Source organism: Sus scrofa, chromosome 9 (genome assembly GCF_054392235.1).
Source record: "Sus scrofa isolate SSC_HxYL_T2T_F1_AM1 chromosome 9, Sscrofa_HxYL_maternal_Yorkshire_Landrace_v2.0, whole genome shotgun sequence".
Classification (NCBI taxonomy): domain Eukaryota; kingdom Metazoa; phylum Chordata; class Mammalia; order Artiodactyla; family Suidae; genus Sus; species Sus scrofa.
Genome location: NC_139391.1, coordinates 17,235,847 through 17,251,904, shown reverse-complemented (window position 1 = coordinate 17,251,904; position 16,058 = coordinate 17,235,847). Strand labels below are relative to the sequence as shown.

At 43.4% G+C, this 16,058-nt stretch overlaps 1 protein-coding gene and 1 long non-coding RNA gene across 3 annotated transcripts in view; one reads left to right on the top strand and one right to left on the bottom strand.

Moving 5' to 3' along the window:
- Positions 1-3,196: 3,196 nt before the first annotated feature.
- Positions 3,197-4,417, bottom strand: LOC110255408 (uncharacterized). Its single transcript, XR_002335559.2, has 2 exons — positions 4,166-4,417; positions 3,197-3,432 (listed from the first exon to the last, which is right to left on the bottom strand). It is a non-coding gene; the product is annotated as an uncharacterized LOC110255408 (long non-coding RNA).
- A 234-nt stretch (positions 4,418-4,651) lies between these two features.
- The window catches only part of RAB30 (RAB30, member RAS oncogene family), a 103,116-nt gene continuing 91,709 nt past the window's right edge, over positions 4,652-16,058 (top strand). The window contains exon 1 of one of the 2 annotated variants that reach the window (XM_021062576.2): positions 4,652-4,818. The gene's annotated coding sequence lies outside the window, so the exon portion shown is untranslated. Of the gene's footprint in view, positions 4,819-7,549; positions 7,804-16,058 lie in introns of those variants that run through there. The other variant, XM_084975503.1, reaches the window with a different exon arrangement.

The window sequence follows — 16,058 nt, the reverse complement described above, 5'->3', positions numbered from 1 at the left end:
TTCATTTCTGAGAATGTTAAGAAAATTGATTTGATCTGGGAAGAGATACAGAAAGGCAGATAACTAATAGTTCTCTTGCATTGAATAGCCTGAAATATAAAAGCATTATTTTAGAACTTTTTGAGGCATGAAACAATTCTAACATTTTTTTTATGATTTAGAATATCATCTTATTTATTTATTCTTTTTACCGCCACACCTGTGGCATATGGAAGTTCCTAGGCTAGGGGTCAAATCAGAGCTGCAGCTGGGGCTTGTGACATAGCTGAATCTGTGATCTAAGTTGTAGCTTGTGGCAATGCTAGATCCTTACCCAAGTGAATGAGGTTATGAAGCAACCGACAACCTCACAGAGACAACGGGTCCTTAACTTGCTAAGCCATAACGGGAACTCTAAATATCATCTTTTGGAGAATTTATAGTGATTCTTAATGAAGGGAGACAGGGTCTAATTTTCATAATCAATTGTGGGCCTTTTTTGAACTACACAGGTACACAAGCAAAATTTTATTGTTATGTAATTTTTTCCACTTCAGCCACCCCAGGCCCTAAGATGATCTCAGTAACAGGAATTTTACATTCCTTATGTGGTATGGGTTAAAAAAAACCCCTGCTGCCCTGTATCACTTTATCAGAGGAAAAAACTGGAAATGTATTCTACTAAGAATTCGGTCATTGAAGTATGACTTACCAATAACTCACTAAGAGTTCATCTGAGGTAATCCCTGTCTTTATGTCCTAAGTACTCGAGACAACTTTTTAAAAACTTAAAAAAATCCACAACAAACTTACAAGTTCCAAGGTCCAAGGTCCTCTACTAGATGCTTCGCATAACTCTGTTTAATCCTCACCAAGAGGCTGCTACTACCACTGAAGCTTAAAATGTTACTAATTTCTGTAAAAAACTAGCAAGCCATTTAATATAGATTTGAAACTGAAGCAGCAGGAATCCAGAGGCCACCAATATGGTTTAAGACACTAAAGTCAGCTTTACATAACCATTTCCAAGAGGACCTTCCTCCTCTAAAGGAGGAGGATTCATTAAGGGTTGGATTCTTGGGGCTGCTTTAAAATTTTTATATAGTTGCTCTCTTTCTCATGTTTTTATTCTTCAGCAGTTATGGATGAAAGACTGCTAAGAATTTTGAATATAAAGATCACAAATTTAGTAACTGAGTCCAAATATCTGGAGCTAAAAAAAGGACACTCATATTATTATATATCATGCACCCAAACAACACAAATACTACAATAACATCAATAAGTTTTTAAAAATCAGGGTTTAGGGCAAGGAGTTACTAAAGCAAAATTATTTTCAGAAAATTCTCATGTCCAGATACTTGTTTCTTTTAAATATCTGTTACTTTACCATAACTGTCACAGCTTTGCACTCTTACTGACCAAGTGTCTCTTATGATCAGACTTTCTTAGTATTAGACTAAACCTTCACTCTAAGAAATCTCCAGGAAGCTACCATCTTCTCCAGGAACTACCATGTATAAATTGATCCTTAGGTCATCTATACATCTTCAAAATACATTTATGAGTACAATTAGTAATAAAATATTTGCTAAAACTTTTGTTATTATGTGACACACCACAAAAAATACGGGATGTGGAGGGCTGCTCTACTCTACCTCTGTACACTCACCTACAGTATTTTAAAAATACACAACAGCTGGTTACAACCCTGGAGAATAATTCAGCTAGGATGCGTGGGCAATAAGCTAAACACTTCTAGAGTTCTATAGGCAATCCAGACACTCAGCCCCGTTGCAAAAACCCTTGCTCTAACAGAAGTAACTCAATACTCTTTTAACAAGCTATTTATAATACAAATCAAATTTTGAGAGGTAGAAAGAAGGTAGGTTTCTTTATCTACTGAAGGCATTTCTAATTTCACTTTTCCTAATCCAAGTTTTCTCCAGGACACTGAGGTTATTCTTTCAGAAGCTGGCATCACCAACTTCTCGAATACTAGTGTTGTAAATAAAATTGCTATGGAGTGCCAGGATTTTTTTTTCCTAAAAGAGTCATGGGGTTGTTTTTAGGGCTATTAACTAGATTTGTCTCATTTCTTTATGGTTAGATGTTCAATGACTATAAGGCTGGAAAAATTTCTAATTACCCAAACATATGACGAATTAAAGAAATCACTGCATTATACAAGTCGCGTTTCTCACATATACTATTTCTGAGAAATCTGCTGGGTTCCATTTCCTTCACAAATTTGTCTTCCACAGTAACTCAAATTGAGGTTATTGCTTATATAAAGAAGTATCTTACAAAATAAAGTTTGTCTAAGACATAAAAACACTGATTCACCAAGCCCTAAAAATAATCTGTAAGAATGTGAAACTAAGTCTAAATGTAAATCTGTTCAGTTTATCTCTATTAAGCTTAAAATACCACAGTTATACTGAAGATGAGAAAGAAAATGGTAAAGATTTTTTCCTTTTCCTATACTTACCAACATTACTTGCAAAGGTTATTTCTGGATAACAAATAATTTCATGAGCCTTTCTCATTATTGTATTCATGGACAAGTGAGACTAATACATATTACCTTTGTTTAAAAATGAAACAGGAGTTCCCATCGTGGCACACTGGAAACAAATCCGACTAGGAACCATGAGGTTGCGGGTTTGATCCCTGGACTTCTCGCTAAGTGGGTTAAGGATCCAGCGTTGCCTTGAGCTATGGTGTATGTTGCAGACTTGGCTGGGATCTGGAATGGCTGTGGTGTAGGCTGGCAGGTGTAGCTCTGATTCGACCCCTAGCCTGGGAACCTCCATATGCCACGGGTATGGCCCTAAAAAGCAAAAAACAAACAAAAAACAGACCTGGAGTTCCTGTCGTGGCACAGCAGAAACAAATCCGACTAGTAACCATGAGGATGCGGGTTCAATCCCTGGCCTTGCTCAGTAAGTCAGTTATCGGGTGTTGCCGTGAACTGCAGTTTATGTCCCAGAGGTGATGTAGGCCAGCAGCTACAGCTCTAAACCCCTAGCCTGAGAACTGACATGTGCTGTGGGTGTGGCCCTAAAAAGCAAAAAAAAAAAAAAAAAGAAAAGAAAAGAAAAGAAACAAACCTACTCATCTGATTTATCTGCAGCATGACATATATAAGATCATTCTTCATAAAACTCTTTTTGTAATTGTCATCTGCATACATCTGGGTGATGTTTCTACCATGTTTTTGTCTTTTGTAATCACTCTGCCTAGCCTTTCTTTGATATAATCCATTTATCAGCAATAATTTTAACTCCTAACAGGTGAAGTGCATAGCTCTACCGACCCAGTAATTCGTTACTTTTGTTTTCACAATAACATGCAAAATGAAACGTTTAACAGCACAAATATATCAGCATTTTTAGCCCTTCAGACACTTTCAGGAAGAAATTTCCCATCTTTTCATAGTGTAGATAGACTCTGAAAAAAAAACACACAGCATTGTTTTAGTAACTGGAAAAAAAATCACAGTTCATTTGAGACACTGGGCAAAATTACTTGATCTCAGTTACTTAGTTTAAAAGAAAATCAGTTCCTAAAGTAGTCGTATATATGGAGTTCTACAAATTAAACACTAAATGTATTTTTAAAATAGCGATCCATGCTACCGAAGATCCAGTCTTCGCAGTATTTTTAAGCATACACCCTAAGTTTCTTCAAATGCCGCTACACTCCGGAACCAAACGCCAGCCTTAAACAGGTATTCCCTTACAACATCTCCCTGCCTTCGCGGGCACGTATGAAGATGTTTTAAACCAAGTTTATTTACTTCCGTAGGATTCAGTCCCTGTCACTTCTTTACTGCAGGCCCAAAGCATCGTCCTTTTTCCAGCTCAGCTATCTTCCAACATCGATTTCTTTGGAACCTTTTCCAAATCATCTCTGTATGAAAAACCAGTGAAGGTGCAACACCTTGGGAAGGATTAAGGCTGGCTGGAGAATGAATGACAAGATAAAAAATAAATTTGGGAAGGGCAGCCCAATTCTGTAGGTGGAATCTTCTCCGACCAAAGGTGAGAGTGGCCACGCCGGGTCCCCGCATCTACCAAAAAACACAACCGCCCCGACTATCCTGTTTACGGTGCTCTGAGACCAGGAGACAAACTCCCTCAATCCCTTAATTATAAACGGTGCAAGTGACAGGGACCAATACCTGCAGGACCCTGAGGCCGAGGCCCACTCGGCCTCTGATGCCGCCACTAGCCGGGCTCGTCCGACTCAGTCCCCAGGTACCGCTTCCAGCCCCTCCCACCCCGGTACCCAGGTTCGGAACCCCAGGCTCTTCGGCCCGCTTGTCCTCCTCCTCACCGTCCCCTCTGCACCACCTCTCGGCTCCCGCGTTCCCTAAAAACCTCAGCCGGCGCGGCGGAACCTTCCCCGCGCTCCTAACATGGCGGCCGAGTCCCCTTTACTCCCTTGGCCCGCTCTGGGCGCGTCTGACCTTGGCGCATTTTGGGCTTTGTAGTTCCGGCGATAGCCTCTGGGTCCCGCCAGTCCGTGAGGAGACTACAATTCCCAGAACCCTCCGCTTCTGAGCATGGCTATTGGGGCCTTTTGGACAGAGGGATGATGTCATTGCAAAAACCCCACTGCATTCATTGTGCTACGGTCTATCCTCCCCCCTGCTGCTGCTAGGCTTGCTATTGCCGCTCGCTCCAGCTGAGCTAAGAGTAGCAGCAAGCACCAGGGCAGGGGCTGACTCCAGCCCTTGGACTTAGGACTCCGCAACACCTTCCCTTGCGTGCGTGACTCATTCGCACATCCTTTCTGTTTATGCCTGGGGTGGGGAGAAAAATCCCAAACCAGGTGAGTTGAAGTGATTTATTCAATAGGTTCTACCAAGTTATTCCTCCCGCTTAGTTCTCAAGGCTTTCTTTTGGGAAGATGGGGGCGGGAGGATTGGGGAGGTGCTCGCAAAGCGCTGCTAAGCGAAAAGCTCTGTACAATTTGGGTCACTGCAAAGAACAACTCCAGCAACCTTCCCCCACCAGAGGACCGATGCCTGCCAGTTCCCTAGTCGCAACTCCCCTCAACCTTTTCGGAGGCTGGGAGAGGGGGCTGGGCTGGGGTGGATGTTGGGAAGTGCTCTTGGAAAATCAGGGGAAGGCAGAGGTGGGAGACTGCAGTCCTGTCACATACGGCCCGAGTGCTGAGATTTGAGTGGGAAGGGGTGATGCGTGGGGAGAAATGGAGACAGTGATTTAATGTGGTCGCACTACTTTGGAACATTTCTATGCCACTTGGGCGAGCACACACTATTCATTTTTAAGACGAGCGGGCTTCTGAGTAGGTTAAGTTTTGTGGGGCGTTATTTTGTGCGTGTGTCCATGTCGTTTGTCTCGCCTTTTCTGCTGATTTGAGGTGACAGTGTCCTTTAATGGTGCACTATGCCAGTCACAAACGTTTCACGTGTCTGGGGAAGGTTCTCTTAGGCTGCTAGAAGCAACATTTTTTTTTAAGTGTTTTTCTTCTCCCGACTGCAGGATTTCAGGATTGTTTGGAAGTGGAGCCGACAGATTTGTGCTTGTGTGAGTGTTTTAAATTACATTGCAATAGGCTCCTTGCCACTGACAGTGGTACCATAATGAGCTGCTGTTTCCTGAGGCACAATCACCAGTCACAAATAACGGTTCGGAGAAGGGATCATTAGGGACACTCGGGTTCATTTTAACGCATCAGGGAAAGGAAAAGTTAGAAGCGCTGTTAACCTTCATTTGCCATTGCTGAAAGGTACACAGGAGGAGTGAGTGATCCTGCTGAGGGAAACTGAGAGGCATAGTAGAGTTTTTTGGTTTTTTGTTTTTTTTTTTTTTTTTTTGGCTTGTGGGTTTTGGTTTTTAAACAAACTGACACGTTTAACAGAACAGAGAGCATCCTGATTTGTATGATATTGGCTCTCTTCTTGTAAGAGTTATTAGGATGATTAGTGCAATAAATACGTTATTTTGAAGTACACAGCTGGTTGACTCCAGAACAGATGGGGCTAGTCTTAGCTGAGAGATCTACAACCTTGGAAATGAATGGACCTGGGGTCAACCACACCCCCTCTTGGAATGTCAAAAGGAGAAATGCCAGACTGTTTTATGCTTAACTCCAAAATGCCAAACCTTTTCATAACCAAGTCAGGCATTGGGGGAAAGTCATTACTAGTTGTCTTCTGCTGCTGAACCAATTTGTTCATTTTTAATTCAGACCTTTAAGTCTCTAAAGTTGCAGCTGGGCGATGCTTCGTTAAATGCTGCTTGTTAGTGAATGCAAAGGACAGTCCATTGTATGGGCTTTGTGGTAGAGTGATTTATTGGGAGGCAATGAGCAGCTTTGGGATTTGGGAAAAGATGGACTGTCTGGCTTTTCCTCTCTGCATCTCTCTGTTGCTTACTCTGTGCTTTTATGAGCACCCTTCTCCACCCCCCAAACCCTGCCCCTCCCACCTTCCTTTCCCCACCCTTCTAGGTCTCTTAAAGTTCTTCTAGTTTCTTTCCCTGTCTTTCCATTTGTAATTCTCATTTTTCCTCTGTGTTTTGAAATCTCCCTCTTTTATCAGCAGTATATTGCATCTCTTTCTCTAAGTCTCTTTCCAGTCTCTGAATACCCTCCCATCCCTTCTCTACCTCACGCAGAAACTCCAGGGTGAATGAAACTGCGAATATTTATTCTACGGAATCATCATTGAAGAGGCTTTTTGCCTTTTCTTTTTCTTGCAGTTGGTGCTTGGCAGGATGAACGGCAATGTACCTCACCCCTTGGCCTGGTTTGTGGCTACTGTGACAGACATGATTTGGATAGTGAACTGTTGGAGTTGAGCTCATGCCACTTTTCCTTTCATTGGTACCTGTATTGAGAGCTGCCAGTGGGTTAGCAAGGTTTTAAAATAAACGAAATGCTCTCATAATTCCCAAAGAAGAAGCAGACTTTGAATGGCTTCTGCCTCACTTAGTATTTTTTTTTTTTTTTTCTTTTCTTGCTTCAGTAAGTGTCTTTTCCCCTCCCTTCCCTGTTGATTGCTGAGGAGCAGGTCCAGGTGGCCAAACTACCCATTTGTGTGTGTTTTTTTTAAAGATGCTTGAAACAGCAACAGCTTTCACTCCTGTCCTTTCTATTTCTTTGTGGATGAAAGAAGTTTGTTATTTTATACCCCTTCTATTAAGAAGGAGGGTGTGGTGGTGGTTATGTTTGTTTGTGTAAGACTGCTTCTCTGGGCATGAAAAGTCTAACTGCCGCCCATCTGGAGGCAACGAGTGTGACAGGCAGATTCAGAAGCTGTCATTTTAGATCTCTCACTCACCACCTTTTCATTCCTAATTTTCTCCTTCTAAGTTTCTCCCTCTCCTACTCAGGCTCTTTAGTGTTTTAAGGAGGAGAAATGAGCTGAATGAAAGGTTAGTTTTGGTCCCGTCACTGCTATCTCTGTGACCTTGAATAACTATGCATTTGTTTCTCCCTTCTTTTAACTCCTTTGCAAAGGGATAAGGATCCTTGCCCATTGGGTTTACTTGGCCTGATGTTGTGGCCCCCCCGCCTGTTCTTCTGACAGCAGATATTGTGAGCAACTACTGTGCTCCAAGGACTGGATTCCTCAGTGAAAAGAGAAGCTTCCCCTGCCCTCATGGAGTTTATGTTCTAACAGGGAAGATAATTATTGGATAAGTAATTGCAAGTGTGATGAATGCTACTACCAAAGGAGGATGTCCTACAAGATGGGATAGGAGTGCCTAATGTGGTGTGCTGCCCTTGTCTGGAGCAATCTGGGAAACCTTCCTGTAGGAAGGGACATCTCAAGAAACTTGGAAAGTGAGTGGAAATAATTTAGGACGGCAATGGGAGATGGGGACAAAGAATTCTGACTGGGTGAACTTGCACGTTCAAAGTACAATGTAAAGAGTGATGCATATGAGGAGTTCCCGTCGTGGCGCAGTGGTTAACGAATCCGACTAGGAACCATGAGGTTGCGGGTTCGGTCCCCGGCCTTGCTCAGTGGGTTAACGATCCGGCGTTGCCGTGAGCTGTGGTGTAGGTTGCAGACGCGGCTCGGATCCCGTGTTGCTGTGGCTCTGGCATAGGCCGGTGGCTACAGCTCCGATTCAGCCCCTAGCCTGGGAACCTCCATATGCCGCGGGAGCGGCCCAAGAAATAGCAACAGCAACAACAACAACAACAAAAAGACAAAAAAAAAAAAAAAAAAAAAGAGTGATGCATATGAGGATTTGAAAGGTTAGTCAGTATATGGGGGCAGAGCATGGGGAGAGAGATCAGAATGAAGCAGGCTGCAGAGGGGAGCAGAGTCTTAGTGGGCAGTTTGCTGAGCCACAGGTGAATTTGGTCTTTAGCCTAAGTGAGAGCTTTAATTTGCAAGGTGAATTACATGTGCAAGTAGAATGATATTAACGCCATCACTGTGGCTGTTAAGTGAACAAAGTATTGGAGGGAATTGGTGGAAGTGAAAGTGAGATGAAGTACCAAGTCATTTCTGTAGTCTACGTGTGGAATGGTGGCGTGACTGAATGACAGTTCGCGTGCTTGACACACAGTGAGGCCAAACTGAAACGTCACAATTTGGAGCATCGAAAGGTTTATTGCAGGACCAAGCAAGGAGAACGCATGGCTCGCGCTCAAAAAAACCCCCAAGTTCCCTGATGGTTTTCAGGGAGAAGTTTTTCTAGGGTGAGGGCTGTGAGGTATGTGGCTTTCTTCTGACTGGTTGATGGTGAAGAAACAGGGCACTGTTCCAACTGTCTTGTGATAAGCCTGAAGTTGCCTTCCTTCACTTGGTGGGGATTCCTGCGGCAGAACTCAAAGATATTGTTGTGTATATTCCTTGAGGGGGACCTGGGATCCTGCTTGGATGACTACACTATCGTTTCTTTTGTTGATCGCTCCTCCTGGGTTTCTGCATTCCCTCTCTTCCCTGATTGTTTGAATCTGCTCTTTGAAAGGTGGGGAGGTCTAGGAGACCTTTATCCTGCAAATAAGACCCAGAGGACTAGAAAGGCTTTTGTACCCAGGAGGGCCCCCCAGGGTCCTGCTAAGTTTCAGTGGTGGCTTGGGTCTAGGCTGGTGGAGGGAGGCTTGAGAGAAGGGAAGAGATTGGAGGAAACTAAGTTTGAAGATTATAATTGATAAGACTGCTGATTGATTAGATGTGGGGATAAGGAGAAGGGGAAGTGAAGATGAACCACTAGGGATGCTACTTACAGAGAAAGAGTCCCCTGAATGGGGACCAGATTTTTTGTTTGTTTGAGGAGAGACTTTTGGACACAGTGAGGTTGAGGTTCCAGGAAGCCATCTAAGATCTTTCTTTCACTGGGTCCATGTGTAGGATGCAGCATGGGAGAAAAGTGGAGAGCTCTGATGAGGCTTTCTAAGACTGAGTACTATTTATTAGCTGTGTGTTGGGCACGTCATATTCTTCTTCTGAGCTTTAGTTTCCTCATCTGTAAATTCTGTTTATTTTATTTATTTATTTATCTATGGTCATCAGCTATATGTACACTGTGCTAGGAATATAGCATTTAAGAGTGTTTGCTGGGTGAGGGAGATAAAAAATAATCACATTGAGAAGTCCATAGGTGGTGCTAGGAGAGCACAGCCTCCCTGGAGGCTTTCTTGCTTTCTTGTGGGGTCCGGGTGTTGCCGAATAGAAACATGGAGACAGAGTTTTGGGTGAAGGAGAAAAAGAAAGCTTTGTTGCTTTGCTAGGTAGATGGGGCCACAGCAAGCTAATGCCCTAAAGACTGTGCCCCCCTTGGGAGAGATTAGGAGGTGGTTTTATGGTTTGGGGAGTGGACGATAGGGCGGTAGACAGGATCAGGATAGAGGCAAGGTAGCTTTGTTTCTCAAAGCTGGTGTTTAGTGGCCCCAGGACTGGTTCTAAGGGGTCCTCCTTCTTGGAATGAAGAATGCTTCATCAAGTAGTTCCATTCCTTGGGGTTTTAGTTCTGCAGAAAGGTTCAAGGACACTGTTATGTATCTTCCTCGAGGATGAACCAGGACCCTGCCCCAAGGCTGCACTATAGCTTCCTGATTCCTTCTCCCTGGTCTCTGCATCCTTTCTCTTCCCCGATTAGCAGCTGCCCTTTGGAACTTGGGGAAGGTCATGGAAGCTGAGGCTTACTCCCTAAAAATAAGAAATAGAGGACACAGAACGCCTTGAGTGCCCAAGAGCTTCACAGGGCACACTACTCCATTACAAGGGTGTCACAAAGTGGTTGGTGACTCTTGGCCTGAGACAGGGAGGCAAGGAGAAACTCCATACTGGGGTTCTCAGGCACAAAAGAGAGTGCTTAGCAGAAATTGGAGATGCTGAATATTTGTCGATTAAGTAAACTAACCTAAATCCTAAGGGTCCATTCAAAAGCAGGAAATGTCAACATACTGGAAGAGGGAAATTAGTAAGGCAAATATAACATGTAAAATGCTTTTAACGAATGGATCAAAATGAGACCTGAAGCTAAGGAGACCAGCAGCCTTTGAGATGTTTTGTGAATGACTTTCAGGGAAAATTTAAAAGTATTTCAGATCTAGTTTCTTTTGGGGCTGAACTTCCTTTATTCCAATTAGTTTCTCAAAAATAATTTTGATTGTATGGAGTTCCCTAAATCATTGGGTTTCTGACTTTTGAATTTTATAAATAAGTAAAAATACAAAAAATAAGATACAATTGGGTAGGCTCTTGTCAATGGTTATTTTTCTATAGTAAAGTTATTTTTAAAAATGTCCTTCTAGAGTTTACGTTGTGGCTCAGTGGGTTAAGAACCTGACTTGTATCCATGAGGATGCAGGATCAATCACTGGCCTTGCTCAGTGGGTTAAGGATCTGGTGTTGCCACGAGCTGCGGCGTAGATCACAGATGTGGCTCAGATCTAGTGCTGCTGTGTCTGCGGGGTAGGCCAGCAGCTGCAGCTCTGATTTGACCCCTAGCCTGGGAACTTCCATACGCCACAGGTGTGGCCCTAAAAATAAAATAAAATAAATAAATAAGAAAGTCTTTGTTCACTTTAATAAAGGACATTTGATATCAAAAGTAGAAAGTGCACTATTTTAACTCAAAAATTTTTTTATTATTATTTTGGCCAAATCCCTGGACTGTTGTGTTTGGATTGCTCTTTCTTTCTCCCTTTCTTTCTTTCTTTCTGTCTGTCTGTCTGTCTTTTTAGAGCTGCACCTGAGGCATATGGAGGTTCCTAGGCTAGGGGTCAAATTGGAGCTGTTGCTGCCAGCTTATGTCAGAGCCACAGCAGTGCCAGAACTGAGCTGATCTTCGACCTACACCACAGCTCACGGCAACGCCAGATCCTTAACCCACTGAGCAAGGCCAGGGATCAAACCTGCAACCTCATGGATCCTAGTGGGATTTGTTTCTGCTGCACCATGATGGGAACGCCCTGCTTTTTCTTTTTATTTTCTTTCTTTCTTTTCTTTTTTTTTTTTCGGCTTTTTAAGGCTGCACCCACGGCTTATGGAAGTTCCCAGGCTAGGGGTCGAATCAGAGCTTCAGCCACGGGCCTACACCACAGCCACAGCAATGCAGTATCCTTAACCCACTGAGGGAGGTCAGGAATTTAACGTGTGTCCTCATGGACACTAGTCAGATATGTTACCCCTGAGCCATGATGAGAACTCCTGGATTGCTTTTCTTATTTGTGTGTGTATCTATTGTAGATTTTTGGTTTGCAGTTACCATGAAGTTTTGATACTGGAGTCTATATATACAAGATTGTTTTAAGTTGTTGTTCTATTAATTGCAAGTGCATCTCCAGTATCCTGCATTTGTACTCTCCTCACAATTTCTGGTTTTGGTAGTATATTTGTGTGTGGATTATTTCCTGCCTTAACTATATGTATGCCTTTACTGGTGAGCCTTGTCATTTGTAATATTTTTGTTTCTAGCTGTGGCCTTTTTCTTTCCAGCTAGAGAAGTTCCTTTAGCATTTGTTGTAAAGCTGGATTTTACTGGTGCTGAATTCTCTTAGCTTTTGCTTGTCTATAAAGCTTTTGATTTCCTCTTCAAATCTGAATGAGAGCCTTTCTGGATAGAGTCATCATGGTTGGAGGTTTTTTCCCTTTCATTCCTTTAAGTATATCGTGCCACTCCCTTCTGGCTTGCAGAGTTTCTGCTGAAAAACCAGCCAGTAACCTTATTGGGGTTCCCTTGTATGTTATTTGTTTCTTTTCCCTAGCTGCTTTCAATACTTTGTCTTGGAGTTCCTTTCGTGGCGCAGTGGTTGACGAATCCGACTAGGAACCATGAGGTTGCGGGTTTGATCCCTGGCATTGCTCAGTGGGTTAAGGATCAGGCATTGCTGTGAGCTGTGGTGTAGGTTGCAGACATGGCTCGGATCCCGCGTTGCTGTGGCTGTGGCTATGGCTGTGGTGTAGGCCGGCGGCTACAGCTCTGATTGGACCTCTAGCCTGGGAACCTCCACATGCCGCAGGTACGGCCCTAGAAAAAGCAAAAAGGCAAAGAAAACAAAACAAACAAACAAACAAAAAAAACTTTGTCTTTAACTTTGGTCAGTTTGATTAATATGTGTCTCGGGGTTCCTCCTTGGGTTTATTTTATATGGTACTCGCTGTGCTTCCCGGTTTGAGTGAGTGATTGCTTTCCCATATTTGGGAAGTTTTCGACTATTATCTCTTTGAATATTTTTTTCTGTCCCCTCTCTCTCTCTTCTCCTTCTGGCAACCTTATCATACAGATGTTGGTGCATTTAATGTTGTCCCAAAGTTCTCTTAGACTGTCTTCATTTCTTTTCAATCTTTTTTCTCTTTTCTGTTCTCATCAGTGATTTCTACCAGTCTGTGTTCTACCTCACTTATTCATTCTTCTGCCTCCTGTATTCTGCTGTTGGTTCCTTCTAGTAAATTTTTTATTTCAGTTATTGTATGTCACATCTGTATCTGCTTAATCTTTAAATATTCTATTTCTTTGTTCAGTGTTTCTTGTAATTTATCAACCTTAGCCTCTAATTTATTTCCAAGATGTTGAATCATCTTTACTATCATAAGTCTGAAATTTTTTTTGTGGAGCTTGATAAGCTCCAGATTACTTAGCTATTTTTCTGGGGTTTTTTCTTGTTCCCTTATCTGAGTCATAATTCTCTGCCTTTTCATTTTGTATAGATTTTTGGTGTGGTCTTCTTTTTACAGGCAGTAGGGTTGTAGCCTCTCTTGCTTCTGATGTCTGCCCCCCTTATGGCTGAAGTCAGTATGGGGACTTGCTTCCGTCTTCCTAATGGGAGGAACTGGTGCCTGCCCACTGGTAGGTGGAGCTGATTCTTATCCCTCTGGTGGGTGGGGCTTTGTCTCTGGGTGAGATTAGAAGCAGCTCTATGCCTGGGGGGTCTTTAGGCATCCTGTTTGCTGATGGGTGGAGCCAGATTTTTCCAGAATGACCCCCACTAGAGGAGTTCACGCTGATGATTACTCCTGAGAAGTTTGTTTCCAATGTTCTTCCCTCACACTATGAGCCACAGTCACCCCCTGTTTTCCCAGGTGATCCTCCAAGAACTGCAGGCAGGTCTGACCCAGATTCCTATGGAGTTTCTGCTTTGTCCTGGCACCCAGTGCACATGAAACACTGTGTGTGCCTTTCAGGAGTGGAGTCTTCATTTCCCCCAGGCTAGTAGAGCTCCTGCACACAAGCCCTCTGGCCTTCAGTGCCAAATGCTCAGGGGGCTCCTCCTCCCAATGCCAGATCTCCAGACATGAAACCTAACATGGGGCCCAGAAATCTCACTCCCATGGTTGAGCCTCTGCAATATGGTTACTTTCCAGTGTGTGGGTTGTGGACCTGGTGGGTATGGAGTTGCTTCTGCGGTATAATTGCCTCTCTTACTGTCTCCTGTAGTCTATTTGAAGGATGTTCAGCAGTTGGTTGTAACTTTGTTGCTTTTATGAGAGAAGATGAGCTCTAGTCCTTCTACTCCACCTTCTTAATCTCTTCTCCAGAATACTTTATTTATTTTTGGTCTTTTTTAGGGCTGCAACAGCAGCATATGAAGGCTCCCAGGTTAGGGGTTGAATTGGAGCTGTAGCTTCTTGTATACACCACAGCCACAGCAACATAGGGATCTGAGCCGCATCTGTAACCTACACCACAGCTCATGGCAATGCTGGATCCTTAACCCACTGAGTGAGGCCGGGGATTGAAGCCGCATCCTCATGCATACTAGGCACTAGTCAGGTTCGTTAATTGCTAAGCCATGACAGGAACTCAAGAAGTACTTTCATTTTAAATGTCTGGCACTATGCCTGGGATAGCTGGTGCTCATGAAAGTTGTTTTTGACATTATTTATTGTTTTAAATATTTTATTTATTGGCTGATGCTTTCTTACTACCCACAGAGACACAATGAAGAAAAAGATAACTCTTTTTCCTTAGTTCTTAGTGTAACTAGAGAACTTGATACAATGGGAAGTACACAACATTGCCAAGGTAGAATTCTTGCCAGATGTGTTTAACCTAAATCTAATCATGAAGAAATACTCAGGTAGATCCAGATTGTGGGACACTCTGCAAAACAGCTGGTCTGAGATCTTCAAAAAGGTCAATGTCATGAATGAGAAACAGAACGAACTAAAACACAGGGTATGGGGTACTGATCTGGACTAAAACGAGACTGAAGTTTAGGACAACCAAATGCAAACATGCAACCCTTGATTGGATCTTGGATTTAAAATCTGTAGAAAACAAGTGGGGGGAGAGTTGGGGAAATTTGAATGGGAACTGCATAGGAGATAATCAGTAACAATGTTAGTTTTTTTTGTTTTTTTCTTCCGGAGTTCCCGTCGTGGCACAGTGGTTAACGAATCAGACTAGGAACCATGAGGTTGCGGGTTCGGTCCCTGCCCTTGCTCAGTGGGTTAACGATCCGGCATTGCTGTGGCCCTGGTATAGGCTGGCAGCTACAGCTCCGATTCGACCCCTAGCCCGGGAACCTCCATATGCCGCGGGAGCGGCCCAAAGAAATAGCAAAAGGACAAATAAATAAATAAATAAAAATAAAAACAATGTTAGTTTTCTTGAATGTGACAGTGATTCCATCTGCTTAGCCTGACATATTGTGGATATTGGTGTCCAGGTCAGTTGCTGTGTCTGAAAATTGTCTTTAGGAATATCACAGCAAAGCTAGAGAACATCAAGGCTTGCTTCAGAAAGTAGGGATTTTCGGAGTTCCCATCGTGGCGCAGTGGTTAATGAATCCGATGAGGAACCATGAGGTTGAGGGTTCGGTCCCTGCCCTTGCTCAGTGGGTTAATGATCCGGTGTTGCCGTGAGCTGTGGTGTAGGTCGCAGACGCGGCTCGGATCCCGCGTTGCTGTGGCTCTGGCGTAGGCCGGCGGCTACAGCTCCGATTCGACCCCTAGCCTGGGAACCTCCATATATGCCGCAGGAGCGGCAAAAAAAAAAAAAAAGAAAGTAGTGATTTTCTTGGTCACTGCAAGTATTTAATGAGCTTATGGGGTGGAATATTGTTTGTTGGGGGCTGTTGTAAGTGATGTCTGCCCTTTCTAATCACGATCCTGTCATTCCCTCAGCTCAAACATCTACAGCTGGCACTCTTTATTTCTAGAGGTAGTGATGCAGGTGGGACACTAGCTATTTCCAAAGTGAAGGGGAAAAAATCCAAAGAGCACATAAATATATATCTTAAATTAGCATTTTGAGGAGTTCCCATTATGGCTTAGTGGTTAATGAACCTGACCACGAGGACTGCGGTTCGATCTCTGGCCTCGCTCAGTGGGTTAAGGATCTGGCGTCGCTATGAGTTGCGGTATAGGTTGCAGATGAGGCTTGGATCCTGCATTGCTGTAGCTGTGGTGTAGGCTGGCAACCACAGCTCCTGTTTGATCCCTATCCTGGGAACCTCCATATGCCAAAGGTACGGCCCTAAAAAGACAAACAAACAAACAAATTAGTGTTTTGAGCTAGATGTAAGATCAGTTAAAATTCACTATAGAAATATACAGTGGGAGTTCCCGTTGTGGCGCAGTGGTTAACGAATCCGACTAGGAACCATGAGGTCGCGGGTTCGGTCCCTGCCCT